Source organism: Gallinula chloropus, assembly GCF_964237585.1.
Source record: "Gallinula chloropus genome assembly, chromosome: 1".
NCBI classification, from domain to species: Eukaryota; Metazoa; Chordata; class Aves; order Gruiformes; family Rallidae; genus Gallinula; species Gallinula chloropus.
In genome coordinates this window covers 458,232-474,161 of record NC_140085.1, presented here as the reverse complement: position 1 = coordinate 474,161, position 15,930 = coordinate 458,232, and the positions used below count along the sequence as shown (strand labels likewise).

At 53.9% G+C, this 15,930-nt stretch overlaps 2 long non-coding RNA genes across 2 annotated transcripts; both read left to right on the top strand.

Moving 5' to 3' along the window:
* The first annotated feature begins 1,961 nt into the window (after positions 1–1,961).
* Positions 1,962–7,429, top strand: LOC311199871. The gene is made up of 5 exons (XR_014617786.1): positions 1,962–3,005; positions 3,164–3,295; positions 5,146–5,383; positions 6,156–6,252; positions 7,104–7,429. It is a non-coding gene; the product is annotated as an uncharacterized lncRNA (long non-coding RNA).
* A 5,650-nt stretch (positions 7,430–13,079) lies between these two features.
* On the top strand, positions 13,080–15,858 carry LOC311197440. Its single transcript, XR_014617636.1, has 3 exons — positions 13,080–13,810; positions 14,583–14,679; positions 15,533–15,858. It is a non-coding gene; the product is annotated as an uncharacterized lncRNA (long non-coding RNA).
* Positions 15,859–15,930: the final 72 nt, after the last annotated feature.

Here is a 15,930-nt window from a genome sequence, read left to right as displayed (position 1 = left end):
GCGGGGCGGCCGCTCCCTCCCGGTGAGGGGGGGGGTTCCGCCGCCCGTCGCGGGGTCGGCCGGGGCACTGTCAGGTCCGGGGAACCCCCGAAGGCGATGGGACTCCCTCGGGGGGGCAGATTTTGGGAGGGGGCGCGCGGGTGGTGGGGGGGTCACTGTCATGTGCGGGGATTCGAAGACGGGGTGAGGTCGCCCATCCGGGCGCTGACCGAGCTGGTACCTGCTTAGCTTCCCGGACGGGGAAGCTGTGAGGTCACCGGACGCTCCCTCCCGGAGAGGCGCCGGTACCCCCCCCCGCCCCCCCCCTCGCGGGATCACTCGGTGCTGCCGCCTTGCGGACACGCAGCGGTACTGCGCCCGGGTGGCGCAGCGCACGGAAGCCGCAGCGTTCCGAAAGTTCCCTCCCGGTGAGGCGGGGTTTCCTTCGCCCGTCGCGGGGTCGGCCGGGGCACTGTCAGGTCCGGGGAACCCTCGAAGGTGATGGGACTCCCTCGGGGGGGGTCAGATTTTGGGAGGAGGGGCGCACGTGGCGGGGGCACTGTTAGGTGCGGGGATTCGAAGACGGGGTGAGGTCGCCCATCCGGGCGCTGACCGAACTGGTCCCTGCTTAGCTTCCCGAACGGGGCAGCTGTGCTGTGTAGCCCCCCCCAAGCTCGCGCCCCCAAACGGGGGCCCGGAAGCCCCCCGGCGGCCATTTTTCCGTCGGAGCCTCACGGAGATGGGCGCCGCCATGCTCGGAAGCCCCCCGGCCGCCTTTTAACCGCCGGAGCCGCACGGAGATGGGCGCCGCCATGCCCGGAAGCCCCCCGGCGGCCATTTTTCCGCCGTAGCCGCACGGAGGTGGGCGCCGCCATGCCCGGAAAGCCCCCCGGCCGCCTTTTAACCGCCGAAACCGCACGGAGATGGGCGCCGCCATGCCCGGAAGCCCCCCGGCGGCCATTTTTCCGCCGTAGCCGCACGGAGGTGGGCGCCGCCATGCCCGTAAGCCCCTCGGTCGCCATTTAACCGCCGGAGCCGTACGGAGATGGGCGCCGCCATGCCCGGAAGCCCCCCGGCGGCCATTTTTCCGCCGTAGCCGCACGGAGATGGGCGCCGCCATGCCCGGAAGCCCCCCGGCCGCCTTTTAACCGCCGAAGCCGCACGGAGATGGGCGCCGCCATGCCCGGAAGCCCCCCGGCGGCCATTTTTCCGCCGTAGCCGCACGGAGATGGGCGCCGCCATGCCCGTAAGCCCCTCGGTCGCCATTTAACCGCCGGAGCCGTACGGAGATGGGCGCCGCCATGCCCGGAAGTCCTCCGGCGGCCATTTTTCCGCCGGAGCCGCACTGGAACGTATCCCGGCATGCCCCGCTCCCTTGCGGGGGAGTATATCCCGGCATGCCCCGCTCCTTTCCGGGGCAGTATATCCCGGCATGCCCCGCTCCTTTCCGGGCAGTATAACCGCGGAGCTGCCACGAGGAGCCTGCCCGTGCTTTCCGGGGCGATGAGGGGGCCCGTCGGGATGCCGGCGCTCCCTCCCGGTGAGGCTCCGGTTCCGCCGCCCGTCGCGGGGTCGGCCGGGGCCGGGTGGTCGGCGGGTCGCGGCGCGAGTGGTCGCGGCGGGCCGGGGGTCGGTGCGGGGCGCGCGGGCGGCGAGGCGCCGCGCCTTCCACCCCCCCCCAGCCGCGGCCGGCCTTCTGCCGGCGCCGGTCCGTGCCGGGACGTGTCTCCGCGGCGTCCGGCGGGGTGTCCGGGCCGGGAGGGGGGGCTCCGCGCCGCGCGGGCAGTGCGCGGAGGGGGTCGCGGCGGGGGCTTGGGGGTGCGGCCGGGCCAGAGCTCCCGTTCCCCGAGCAGCCGGCACGGGAGACACGGGGCACCGAAGGGGCCGGCGGGGCGGGGCGCGACTGGGCTCTTCCGGTCAGTCTGAGCGTGTCCGGGCCGCGGGGCTGGCAGGTTTGGGGGGATTTGGGGGTTTGCGTGGGTCTGTGTCTCTCTCTAGTTGCGGCTTGTGGGTTTTCTGTCTCGCGGGGCTCTTTTGGCAGAGGAGGGCTTAGGGCTTCTCTTGTGGCTGCTGTGGCGTTCAGTGGTTATCGGGGGTTCTTGTGGTGTCTGGGGTTTCCGGGTTTGCTGGTTTCTTCGGCTCGGTGGTTATTTTGCTCTGGTCTTTTCTTGGTTTTCTGGTTTGGGTTTCTTTTGTGGTTTTAATTGGGTTTTTGGGGGTTCCGTGGCTCGCAGGGTTTCTATAATTTTTTATGGTAAATGAAAATGGAGCACAGGTTCTGCTCTGCCTTTTGTTTCCTTGTCAGCCTTTGTTGCCCTTGTGAAATGTCCAAGCCCATTGGAGACATTACTGTTTGGCTTGCTATTTGAGCTTTCTTCTTGGATACCTTGTACCCATTAAGTCCCCAAAAGTTTAAGAGTTGGGTGGTTACCCATCCAGAACCTGTTGTCCTTCTTGTGAGTCTTGGTCCTTCCCAGCCCTCCACTGACCCCTGCCCTTTCTTACTACTCCTCTGATTTTTTTTTTTTTTTCCCCTTGCCTGTACTTCTCTATTCTACTGTCCTGCTCCCTTTTCTTCTCTCCCTTTCTCTTTCTTCATCTCCCTCTCCCTTTTCTTTTTCTCTCTGTGCTTTTTTCCTGCTTTCTCTTCCTCCTTTTTTCGTCTTCCATCTCTGTCCTGCAGGCCACTGCAGTTACTTTCCTTTTCCATCTCTTTGTCGTGATCTGCACCTGTCTTGTTTTCTCCAAAAATTTCTCTAGCCTGTTGTCTGGTGTTCTTTTTTTTTTTTTTCATTCTATATCTCACTGTCCCAGGCAGCAAGCTGGCCCTTGAATATGCTTTATTCTCCATAAATGCAGGTGCTGTTGGCAGCAGTTCATGAAACGAGGGGCATCTCCAGCAGATCCTGTAGAAGACAGAGTTGCTGCCTGAGGAGAGCACGCCTCAAAGTGTGCATCGTCAGATTTGCGCTCGCTAGAGAGTATGGGACGAAGCTGGCATTGGCGTCCTGTCCAGCCAGTGTCAGGTGACACCCACTTTGCTGCGCACTGGTTACAGGAGGATCTAGAGTAATACAGATGTACTTCTCAGCGAAGGCAGCGAAGCAACACTTTCCTTTCAAACGGTGAGGCTGGTAAGGAAAGCGCAGTTTGTCTCTGACTGTCTCTATTCCCTTTGTCTCAGGGAGGCTGAATGAAAATGATGACTTCTTGACTGTGTTATCACACTGGGTGAGTAGGTGTGACATGCTGGAGCTGGATACTGAAGTTGAGTACGTGGTGGAATCGATGGATCTGTGTTTTCTGCATGGAGAAGGTAACCTGTCATTCGTTTATTTTTCTTAAAATGAAGCAAAGGACTAGGGAAGGTGGGTTCTTCTTCACAGCGCAGATTTTGATGACATTGTTGGAGTAGAAATCCATCCAAGGGTGGTCCTAAAGTTGGCAACATCAGTAGCATAACAAGAGAGTCTCATGGTTCCGCTGTAAAGTGGAAGTACAGAAAGCTGTTCAGCTCGCAGAGTGCAGGCCTGTGTGACCTGGGAATCTACTGATGGACTCTGCCTTATGAGGTGAGATATTTTCGATCGAGCAGGGGGAGTCATCGTGACTTAACAATGTGGTAGCTACACTTGTGATGGGCTCCTGCAGTTTTATCAGCTATCGGACCCCGGAAGGCCTTCATCCTCCCTCCGTCTCTAGGATGAAAAGGCAAAACATGCCATATTGTGAGGATGATTGAGTACAATTTTCTGCCGCTCCATAAATAACTTTGATACTTAGTATATGTTAGGAGTGCTTGTGGGAGCTTCAGCCTCTTCTCGAAGCAGTCCCGTCTGTCTAAAGCGCGTGCTTTTAAAAACATCTGTGTGTTACATACATTAGGAACTAAAACTGCAGCTTGATTTTCCTCCTCTAGGGCTGATTTTTCATAATTGCTTCACCCCGGTAACAGAAACGGATAGGCCCTGTTTCGTCAGGGTCAGTCCTGACCTCGTTTAAATGCTGCTGCAAAGCTTCAGTGTTTCAGTTTGCAAGCTGTAAAAATACTTTGTTAAAGATAAGAGTGCTTCTTGGAACTTAAGTGGTAGAACCACCTTCTCAATGGTAGCTTTTGCTGGCTTGCTTTTGTGCAATGTACATCTTTGCCATTGTGATTTAGCGTGCCTGATTGGTTTAGCATACAGACATTGGCACCCGCTGAGTTGATAAACAGGTCTTTCTCACTGTGCCATTTTTCCACTTCCTTTAATTGTATCTTTTTCAGTCTGTAACCACAGTTAATGTCTTTTTTTTTTAAAAAAAGCACACTACAGCAGCTTGCTTTGTTCATGTGTTCAAAAGATGTTTGTGGTTGCTTTTCCCCCAGTTGTTGCTTGGTTTTTTTTCCTCTTTAAATGCTTTCTGAAAGGTAGAACTGCATTTCCTTGTAGGGTGCACTTAGACTTTTTCCATGTTATCGGAGTTGTAAGAACATGTCAGTTTCAACACAGAAAAAAGGTCCAGCTTTTGCCACGAGGCTTTTGCCATTAGGGTTTAGCCTAATGTTGCCGAGGAAGCTTTCTTTCTGCTTCCCTCTAAGCCTTACTGTAAAAAAGAAAAAAAGCTGTCATGGGAAAGCCGGTTAAATCGGGCTCGGACCCCAGATTGTCACCGGTTTAATGCAATGAAAGTGTCCTGACTGGACTGAAGCACCCTAAAACACTTTGCGTGCTGCAGCATAAGAATGCAGATGGCTTATCACGCAGTAACTTGGGGATCAGCACCGTTTGCTGCCACTGGCAGAGGCTTTTTTCTTATTCCTTCTGACTGACACGGCGATAGGAGGTGCCTGTTTTGTGGCAGTAGTGCAGCAGCACCATCTCTCGACCCTGCTGCCTCAGACATTGCTTAGCCTCACTGCATTTTGTTTCCTGGTTTTGCTCGGCAGGACAAGTCCTGTTTGGCTGTAATTGCAGGGTTAGAGTGTAATATGAGGAAAGGAGGGTGTTGGCTTAGGAATTTCTGTTCCGCTTGCCACAGTTTTGCCACCAGTATTGCAGTTGGCGAGGTGGCTGTCGGGCGTGGGAATCGCGGGGGTGAGTCTCAGTGTGGGGACAGGTTTGTTGCTGACACTTCAGCTGTTGGGGTTTTTGAGTTGCTGATGTGTGTTTTCTCATTCTACAGAACCACCTTCATGTTGCGTTCCCGGGAGTGTACTGTGGATGTACAGGAAAGATCTTTCCTGGTGAGACTGTCTATAAGCACCGAAGATGTTCGCCAGCTCTGCGCTGAGAAGTTCGAGGTGGACAAGCCGGCAGAGTGCAGCCCGTTTCTTGTTGTCGATGACACCTGGCAGCAGCTGACGGAGCATACCTGCCCTCGGGAAATGAAGGCTGAGTTGCACAGCTGTCCCCAACCCCAGGTCTTCCACTTTGTCTACAAATGTGTTAACAGAGATCTGTGTGGTGCCATTTGTCACAGTGATGACTCCACGTTTTAAAACCAGCAGCTCGTCGTTGGATTTCTGTTCCTCTTGTTAACGGCTGAAAACATCTTTGTTGGCTGGCATTCCTTAGGAGCCGAGACTGGTCTTAAACCAGGATTGCCCAGTAAAAATCCCTTAGCCACATCAGGCATAGCTTAGAAAACCCCATGTAAATCGTGCCCAGAGCCGGTTATGCAGACTATTCCACCAGCGTGTTTGAGCGAACAGCCACAAGACTCTGCTGCAGCATATCATATCGTGGCCCTCGGCAGGTTGTCTGCTGTGGTGTGCAAATGTCTTATTTTTTTTGCACCTGGCCTCTAGCCACATGTCATTTTGATTTATATATGTGTATGCTAGACAAGCATTGCAGTAAACTGGCTGGTGTTAGCTTGGGTTCGACTTGTCCCATTCAGGGCATCAGTTAACTCAGAATTACCTGGATGATTGATTGCATTCTTTCCTGGTTTTTTTTTTTTGTTTGTTTGTTTGTTTTTAATTACAGAAAATTGTGGGGGTTTATTATAGACATCTTGCAGCAGTTGCAGGTAGACTGTCAGGGTCGTCTTCTAAAAATATTTTTTCAGCTGTAAAGAATTCTGTAATTATGCATGTGATTTTAACATTCAATATACAAGAATAAGTCTCTTTCGGGTTTTGGCGTATTGCATTTAAGGTCTCTATGGTTTCTCCTCTTTTCCTGTTACAGGTGAGTTCTTGGGAGCTTGTGGTACCTGTAAGAAGGTCGTAGTATTGGCGCTGGTGATTTCATTGCCTTTATCTGAACTGGATGTACTGTTACCTGGGTTAGTGTTTCTATCCATTGGTTTAGACAGCCTTGTGGGTAGGAAGAGGAAGTTGAAAGAAAAGGATGTAGAGAAGGGGCAGAGAAAGAACGCAGAGAACCGAGTTTAGGATTAAAATGTGTTAGTCTGTCTGCTGGTGCAGGCTCCTCTCAGAAAATGAGCCAAGGAGGTTGGTAAGGTGTTTGTAGTTTTACTGATTTTTTTTTTTTTTTTTTTCCTGGTTTTTGTGGCTATAGGGGTTGGGTGGGTTGGATTTTTACAGGCTCTGGGATTTGTGGGGTTAGTGTGGGCTTGTGAGGTTTTTCTGTTGGTTTGTTTTTTTTAACTGGGGTTCTAAGGGGGGGTTTGGTTCTCTGCCTTTTGAAGGCTTTGGGGTTCTGTGGGTTGCGGGTTTGGGGGAGGGCTAGGGGCTTCTGTGGTGTTTTGAGTTCCCGCAGCTTTTCTTGTGGGGTCTGGGGTTTGTGTGTGTCTTTAATGGGGGTTTGTGGCTTCTTTGGTTTTTGGGCTTTGTGGGGGTTTCTAGTTTGTGGGAATTCTTTGGGTATTTTGGTTTGGTTTTTCTTAGGCTGAGAGGCTTTAGGAGGAAAGCCTGTTCTGAGCGTGGTGTTCTCCTTGTAACAGAAGCAGGGTCTCACTGTGGCATGCCAGCTGTCGTGGCTAACAAGGGAGCTTTTTTGTTTTGTGTTGTTATAAATATTACAAGAGTTCCACTTTGTAAAATGCTTTTGTGATGAGTTCAGGCTACGTCTTGCATCCATTGAAAGCAGTATTTACTGGGGCCGAGTCTTCCTGTTTGGAGCTGAGGAAGGAAGTATGGATTGAATAACAATGTATTGTTTTTTGACCTGCAGATGGTGGAAGAAAGTGAGGAAAGACTAACAGAAGAGCAGATTGAGTCACTTCTCCAGGCAGTCACCAGTCTTCTTCCAGGGGATCCAGAAGAACAGCCAAGAGACTTGGCAATGTTGGCTGAAGACGAAGGTGACCAAACCTTGGAGGCATCTCAGCCCAAAGCTGGCAACGGTTTCGACAGAGGAGAATCGGCTAACAATTTTCTGGGTTATACTTGGCAGCAGTTTACTGTTGTATTGGACATTGTTGTAAAATGCCTTAGAATTTTTATTATTCAGAGGTGATGAGGGAACCAGTTGTTTCCAAGAAAGCGTGGCCAAGGCCACTGTTGTTGTGGCATCTTTCCATCGATGGGGCTGGCAGCAGCTGAGTCAGGGCGGTTGGCTCTTTTTGGGGGACTATGGGGTCTTTACAGGGTCTCTTTTTGGTGGGGTCTAGGGCTTTTGGGGGGGGTTCTCTAAGGGGGGGTGTGGGGTTCTTTGAGGGGATCTTTATGGGGTCTCATTTTGGGGGGGATGTGAGGGGCTTGGGGGCGTCTTTAAGGAGTCTCAGGTTTTTTGGGGGGTGGTTAGGGTTCTTTATGGGGTCTGTTTGGGGGGTCTGGGTTTTTTGGGGGGGCTCTTTGTGGGCTTTGGGGAGTTGGGGGGCCCTAAGGGCCTTTTTAGGGGAGCGTGGGGGGGCTCTTTGGGGGGGGGGGGGTGTCTCTGAGGGGTTCTGGGGGGGTCTCTCTAGGGTCTATTTTTGGGGTGTTGGGGGTTCCTTCGGGGGTCTTCTAGGGGGTCAGGGGCCATGGTGGGGTTCGAGGGCTCTCAGAGGGGTCGCAGTAGGGTTGGGAGGGGGGTTGAATTCGCTGGAGGAGATGGGGGGTTGTTAATGAGCGCAGGTCAGCGGCAGACGGGTAATTAGTGGGGCAGGGGGAGCCGAAAAGGGCCGAGCAGAGGCGGAGAGATACGAGCACTGGCGGAAAGGCCCGAGCACTGGCGGAAAGGCCCGAGCGGGGATTCGAACACGGGGGTCCTCGGTGCTGCCGCCTTGCGGACACGCAGCGGTACTGCGCCCGGAAGCCGCCGCGTTCTGCTGCCTCCGTGCACACTCGCCGCGTTCCTGCGCGGGTGCGCGCAGAGCCCGCTGCGTGCGGACTGCGGCCGGGCGGCGCAGCGCGAGCGGCAGGGCGCTTTAACGAGGGACGCCGCCATTGCGGGGCGGCCGCTCCCTCCCGGTGAGGGGGGGGGTTCCGCCGCCCGTCGCGGGGTCGGCCGGGGCACTGTCAGGTCCGGGGAACCCCCGAAGGCGATGGGACTCCCTCGGGGGGGCAGATTTTGGGAGGGGGCGCGCGGGTGGTGGGGGGGTCACTGTCATGTGCGGGGATTCGAAGACGGGGTGAGGTCGCCCATCCGGGCGCTGACCGAGCTGGTACCTGCTTAGCTTCCCGGACGGGGAAGCTGTGAGGTCACCGGACGCTCCCTCCCGGAGAGGCGCCGGTACCCCCCCCCGCCCCCCCCCTCGCGGGATCACTCGGTGCTGCCGCCTTGCGGACACGCAGCGGTACTGCGCCCGGGTGGCGCAGCGCACGGAAGCCGCAGCGTTCCGAAAGTTCCCTCCCGGTGAGGCGGGGTTTCCTTCGCCCGTCGCGGGGTCGGCCGGGGCACTGTCAGGTCCGGGGAACCCTCGAAGGTGATGGGACTCCCTCGGGGGGGGTCAGATTTTGGGAGGAGGGGCGCACGTGGCGGGGGCACTGTTAGGTGCGGGGATTCGAAGACGGGGTGAGGTCGCCCATCCGGGCGCTGACCGAACTGGTCCCTGCTTAGCTTCCCGAACGGGGCAGCTGTGCTGTGTAGCCCCCCCCAAGCTCGCGCCCCCAAACGGGGGCCCGGAAGCCCCCCGGCGGCCATTTTTCCGTCGGAGCCTCACGGAGATGGGCGCCGCCATGCTCGGAAGCCCCCCGGCCGCCTTTTAACCGCCGGAGCCGCACGGAGATGGGCGCCGCCATGCCCGGAAGCCCCCCGGCGGCCATTTTTCCGCCGTAGCCGCACGGAGGTGGGCGCCGCCATGCCCGGAAAGCCCCCCGGCCGCCTTTTAACCGCCGAAACCGCACGGAGATGGGCGCCGCCATGCCCGGAAGCCCCCCGGCGGCCATTTTTCCGCCGTAGCCGCACGGAGGTGGGCGCCGCCATGCCCGTAAGCCCCTCGGTCGCCATTTAACCGCCGGAGCCGTACGGAGATGGGCGCCGCCATGCCCGGAAGCCCCCCGGCGGCCATTTTTCCGCCGTAGCCGCACGGAGATGGGCGCCGCCATGCCCGGAAGCCCCCCGGCCGCCTTTTAACCGCCGAAGCCGCACGGAGATGGGCGCCGCCATGCCCGGAAGCCCCCCGGCGGCCATTTTTCCGCCGTAGCCGCACGGAGATGGGCGCCGCCATGCCCGGAAGCCCCCCGGCCGCCTTTTAACCGCCGAAGCCGCACGGAGATGGGCGCCGCCATGCCCGGAAGCCCCCCGGCGGCCATTTTTCCGCCGTAGCCGCACGGAGATGGGCGCCGCCATGCCCGTAAGCCCCTCGGTCGCCATTTAACCGCCGGAGCCGTACGGAGATGGGCGCCGCCATGCCCGGAAGTCCTCCGGCGGCCATTTTTCCGCCGGAGCCGCACTGGAACGTATCCCGGCATGCCCCGCTCCCTTGCGGGGGAGTATATCCCGGCATGCCCCGCTCCTTTCCGGGGCAGTATATCCCGGCATGCCCCGCTCCTTTCCGGGCAGTATAACCGCGGAGCTGCCACGAGGAGCCTGCCCGTGCTTTCCGGGGCGATGAGGGGGCCCGTCGGGATGCCGGCGCTCCCTCCCGGTGAGGCTCCGGTTCCGCCGCCCGTCGCGGGGTCGGCCGGGGCCGGGCGGTCGGCGGGTCGCGGCGCGAGTGGTCGCGGCGGGCCGGGGGTCGGTGCGGGGCGCGCGGGCGGCGAGGCGCCGCGCCTTCCACCCCCCCCCCCCCCAGCCGCGGCCGGCCTTCTGCCGGCGCCGGTCCGTGCCGGGACGTGTCTCCGCGGCGTCCGGCGGGGTGTCCGGGCCGGGAGGGGGGGCTCCGCGCCGCGCGGGCAGTGCGCGGAGGGGGTCGCGGCGGGGGCTTGGGGGTGCGGCCGGGCCAGAGCTCCCGTTCCCCGAGCAGCCGGCACGGGAGACACGGGGCACCGAAGGGGCCGGCGGGGCGGGGCGCGACTGGACTCTTCCGGTCAGTCTGAGCGTGTCCGGGCCGCGGGGCTGGCAGGTTTGGGGGGATTTGGGGGTTTGCGTGGGTCTGTGTCTCTCTCTAGTTGCGGCTTGTGGGTTTTCTGTCTCGCGGGGCTCTTTTGGCAGAGGAGGGCTTAGGGCTTCTCTTGTGGCTGCTGTGGCGTTCAGTGGTTATCGGGGGTTCTTGTGGTGTCTGGGGTTTCCGGGTTTGCTGGTTTCTTCGGCTCGGTGGTTATTTTGCTCTGGTCTTTTCTTGGTTTTCTGGTTTGGGTTTCTTTTGTGGTTTTAATTGGGTTTTTGGGGGTTCCGTGGCTCGCAGGGTTTCTATAATCTTTTATGGTAAATGAAAATGGAGCACAGGTTCTGCTCTGCCTTTTGTTTCCTTGTCAGCCTTTGTTGCCCTTGTGAAATGTCCAAGCCCATTGGAGACATTACTGTTTGGCTTGCTATTTGAGCTTTCTTCTTGGATACCTTGTACCCATTAAGTCCCCAAAAGTTTAAGAGTTGGGTGGTTACCCATCCAGAACCTGTTGTCCTTCTTGTGAGTCTTGGTCCTTCCCAGCCCTCCACTGACCCCTGCCCTTTCTTACTACTCCTCTGATTTTTTTTTTTTTTCCCCTTGCCTGTACTTCTCTATTCTACTGTCCTGCTCCCTTTTCTTCTCTCCCTTTCTCTTTCTTCATCTCCCTCTCCCTTTTCTTTTTCTCTCTGTGCTTTTTTCCTGCTTTCTCTTCCTCCTTTTTTCGTCTTCCATCTCTGTCCTGCAGGCCACTGCAGTTACTTTCCTTTTCCATCTCTTTGTCGTGATCTGCACCTGTCTTGTTTTCTCCAAAAATTTCTCTAGCCTGTTGTCTGGTGTTCTTTTTTTTTTTTTTCATTCTATATCTCACTGTCCCAGGCAGCAAGCTGGCCCTTGAATATGCTTTATTCTCCATAAATGCAGGTGCTGTTGGCAGCAGTTCATGAAACGAGGGGCATCTCCAGCAGATCCTGTAGAAGACAGAGTTGCTGCCTGAGGAGAGCACGCCTCAAAGTGTGCATCGTCAGATTTGCGCTCGCTAGAGAGTATGGGACGAAGCTGGCATTGGCGTCCTGTCCAGCCAGTGTCAGGTGACACCCACTTTGCTGCGCACTGGTTACAGGAGGATCTAGAGTAATACAGATGTACTTCTCAGCGAAGGCAGCGAAGCAACACTTTCCTTTCAAACGGTGAGGCTGGTAAGGAAAGCGCAGTTTGTCTCTGACTGTCTCTATTCCCTTTGTCTCAGGGAGGCTGAATGAAAATGATGACTTCTTGACTGTGTTATCACACTGGGTGAGTAGGTGTGACATGCTGGAGCTGGATACTGAAGTTGAGTACGTGGTGGAATCGATGGATCTGTGTTTTCTGCATGGAGAAGGTAACCTGTCATTCGTTTATTTTTCTTAAAATGAAGCAAAGGACTAGGGAAGGTGGGTTCTTCTTCACAGCGCAGATTTTGATGACATTGTTGGAGTAGAAATCCATCCAAGGGTGGTCCTAAAGTTGGCAACATCAGTAGCATAACAAGAGAGTCTCATGGTTCCGCTGTAAAGTGGAAGTACAGAAAGCTGTTCAGCTCGCAGAGTGCAGGCCTGTGTGACCTGGGAATCTACTGATGGACTCTGCCTTATGAGGTGAGATATTTTCGATCGAGCAGGGGGAGTCATCGTGACTTAACAATGTGGTAGCTACACTTGTGATGGGCTCCTGCAGTTTTATCAGCTATCGGACCCCGGAAGGCCTTCATCCTCCCTCCGTCTCTAGGATGAAAAGGCAAAACATGCCATATTGTGAGGATGATTGAGTACAATTTTCTGCCGCTCCATAAATAACTTTGATACTTAGTATATGTTAGGAGTGCTTGTGGGAGCTTCAGCCTCTTCTCGAAGCAGTCCCGTCTGTCTAAAGCGCGTGCTTTTAAAAACATCTGTGTGTTACATACATTAGGAACTAAAACTGCAGCTTGATTTTCCTCCTCTAGGGCTGATTTTTCATAATTGCTTCACCCCGGTAACAGAAACGGATAGGCCCTGTTTCGTCAGGGTCAGTCCTGACCTCGTTTAAATGCTGCTGCAAAGCTTCAGTGTTTCAGTTTGCAAGCTGTAAAAATACTTTGTTAAAGATAAGAGTGCTTCTTGGAACTTAAGTGGTAGAACCACCTTCTCAATGGTAGCTTTTGCTGGCTTGCTTTTGTGCAATGTACATCTTTGCCATTGTGATTTAGCGTGCCTGATTGGTTTAGCATACAGACATTGGCACCCGCTGAGTTGATAAACAGGTCTTTCTCACTGTGCCATTTTTCCACTTCCTTTAATTGTATCTTTTTCAGTCTGTAACCACAGTTAATGTCTTTTTTTTTTAAAAAAAGCACACTACAGCAGCTTGCTTTGTTCATGTGTTCAAAAGATGTTTGTGGTTGCTTTTCCCCCAGTTGTTGCTTGGTTTTTTTTCCTCTTTAAATGCTTTCTGAAAGGTAGAACTGCATTTCCTTGTAGGGTGCACTTAGACTTTTTCCATGTTATCGGAGTTGTAAGAACATGTCAGTTTCAACACAGAAAAAAGGTCCAGCTTTTGCCACGAGGCTTTTGCCATTAGGGTTTAGCCTAATGTTGCCGAGGAAGCTTTCTTTCTGCTTCCCTCTAAGCCTTACTGTAAAAAAGAAAAAAAGCTGTCATGGGAAAGCCGGTTAAATCGGGCTCGGACCCCAGATTGTCACCGGTTTAATGCAATGAAAGTGTCCTGACTGGACTGAAGCACCCTAAAACACTTTGCGTGCTGCAGCATAAGAATGCAGATGGCTTATCACGCAGTAACTTGGGGATCAGCACCGTTTGCTGCCACTGGCAGAGGCTTTTTTCTTATTCCTTCTGACTGACACGGCGATAGGAGGTGCCTGTTTTGTGGCAGTAGTGCAGCAGCACCATCTCTCGACCCTGCTGCCTCAGACATTGCTTAGCCTCACTGCATTTTGTTTCCTGGTTTTGCTCGGCAGGACAAGTCCTGTTTGGCTGTAATTGCAGGGTTAGAGTGTAATATGAGGAAAGGAGGGTGTTGGCTTAGGAATTTCTGTTCCGCTTGCCACAGTTTTGCCACCAGTATTGCAGTTGGCGAGGTGGCTGTCGGGCGTGGGAATCGCGGGGGTGAGTCTCAGTGTGGGGACAGGTTTGTTGCTGACGCTTCAGCTGTTGGGGTTTTTGAGTTGCTGATGTGTGTTTTCTCATTCTACAGAACCACCTTCATGTTGCGTTCCAGGGAGTGTACTGTGGATGTACAGGAAAGATCTTTCCTGGTGAGACTGTCTATAACCACCGAAGATGTTCGCCAGCTCTGCGCTGAGAAGTTCGAGGTGGACAAGCCGGCAGAGTGCAGCCCGTTTCTTGTTGTCGATGACACCTGGCAGCAGCTGACGGAGCATACCTGCCCTCGGGAAATGAAGGCTGAGTTGCACAGCTGTCCCCAACCCCAGGTCTTCCACTTTGTCTACAAATGTGTTAACAGAGATCTGTGTGGTGCCATTTTTCACAATGATGACTCCACGTTTTAAAAGCAGCAGCTCGTCGTTGGATTTCTGTTCCTCTTGTTAACGGCTGAAAACATCTTTGTTGGCTGGCATTCCTTAGGAGCCGAGACTGGTCTTAAACCAGGATTGCCCAGTAAAAATCCCTTAGCCACATCAGGCATAGCTTAGAAAACCCCATGTAAATCGTGCCCAGGGCCGGTTATGCAGACTATTCCACCAGCGTGTTTGAGCGAACAGCCACAAGACTCTGCTGCAGCATATCATATCGTGGCCCTCGGCAGGTTGTCTGCTGTGGTGTGCAAATGTCTTATTTTTTTTGCACCTGGCCTCTAGCCACATGTCATTTTGATTTATATATGTGTATGCTAGACAAGCATTGCAGTAAACTGGCTGGTGTTAGCTTGGGTTCGACTTGTCCCATTCAGGGCATCAGTTAACTCAGAATTACCTGGATGATTGATTGCATTCTTTCCTGGTTTTTTTTTTTTGTTTGTTTGTTTGTTTTTAATTACAGAAAATTGTGGGGGTTTATTATAGACATCTTGCAGCAGTTGCAGGTAGACTGTCAGGGTCGTCTTCTAAAAATATTTTTTCAGCTGTAAAGAATTCAGTAATTATGCATGTGATTTTAACATTCAATATACAAGAATAAGTCTCTTTCGGGTTTTGGCGTATTGCATTTAAGGTCTCTATGGTTTCTCCTCTTTTCCTGTTACAGGTGAGTTCTTGGGAGCTTGTGGTACCTGTAAGAAGGTCGTAGTATTGGCGCTGGTGATTTCATTGCCTTTATCTGAACTGGATGTACTGTTACCTGGGTTAGTGTTTCTATCCATTGGTTTAGACAGCCTTGTGGGTAGGAAGAGGAAGTTGAAAGAAAAGGATGTAGAGAAGGGGCAGAGAAAGAACGCAGAGAACCGAGTTTAGGATTAAAATGTGTTAGTCTGTCTGCTGGTGCAGGCTCCTCTCAGAAAATGAGCCAAGGAGGTTGGTAAGGTGTTTGTAGTTTTACTGATTTTTTTTTTTTTTTTTTTCCTGGTTTTTGTGGCTATAGGGGTTGGGTGGGTTGGTTTTTTTACAGGCTCTGGGATTTGTGGGGTTAGTGTGGGCTTGTGAGGTTTTTCTGTTGGTTTGTTTTTTTTAACTGGGGTTCTAAGGGGGGGGTTTGGTTCTCTGCCTTTTGAAGGCTTTGGGGTTCTGTGGGTTGCGGGTTTGGGGGAGGGCTAGGGGCTTCTGTGGTGTTTTGAGTTCCCGCAGCTTTTCTTGTGGGGTCTGGGGTTTGTGTGTGTCTTTAATGGGGGTTTGTGGCTTCTTTGGTTTTTGGGCTTTGTGGGGGTTTCTAGTTTGTGGGAATTCTTTGGGTATTTTGGTTTGGTTTTTCTTAGGCTGAGAGGCTTTAGGAGGAAAGCCTGTTCTGAGCGTGGTGTTCTCCTTGTAACAGAAGCAGGGTCTCACTGTGGCATGCCAGCTGTCGTGGCTAACAAGGGAGCTTTTTTGTTTTGTGTTGTTATAAATATTACAAGAGTTCCACTTTGTAAAATGCTTTTGTGATGAGTTCAGGCTACGTCTTGCATCCATTGAAAGCAGTATTTACTGGGGCCGAGTCTTCCTGTTTGGAGCTGAGGAAGGAAGTATGGATTGAATAACAATGTATTGTTTTTTGACCTGCAGATGGTGGAAGAAAGTGAGGAAAGACTAACAGAAGAGCAGATTGAGTCACTTCTCCAGGCAGTCACCAGTCTTCTTCCAGGGGATCCAGAAGAACAGCCAAGAGACTTGGCAATGTTGGCTGAAGACGAAGGTGACCAAACCTTGGAGGCATCTCAGCCCAAAGCTGGCAACGGTTTCGACAGAGGAGAATCGGCTAACAATTTTCTGGGTTATACTTGGCAGCAGTTTACTGTTGTATTGGACATTGTTGTAAAATGCCTTAGAATTTTTATTATTCAGAGGTGATGAGGGAACCAGTTGTTTCCAAGAAAGCGTGGCCAAGGCCACTGTTGTTGTGGCATCTTTCCATCGATGGGGCTGGCAGCAGCTGAGTCGGGGCGGTTGGCTCTTTTTGGGGG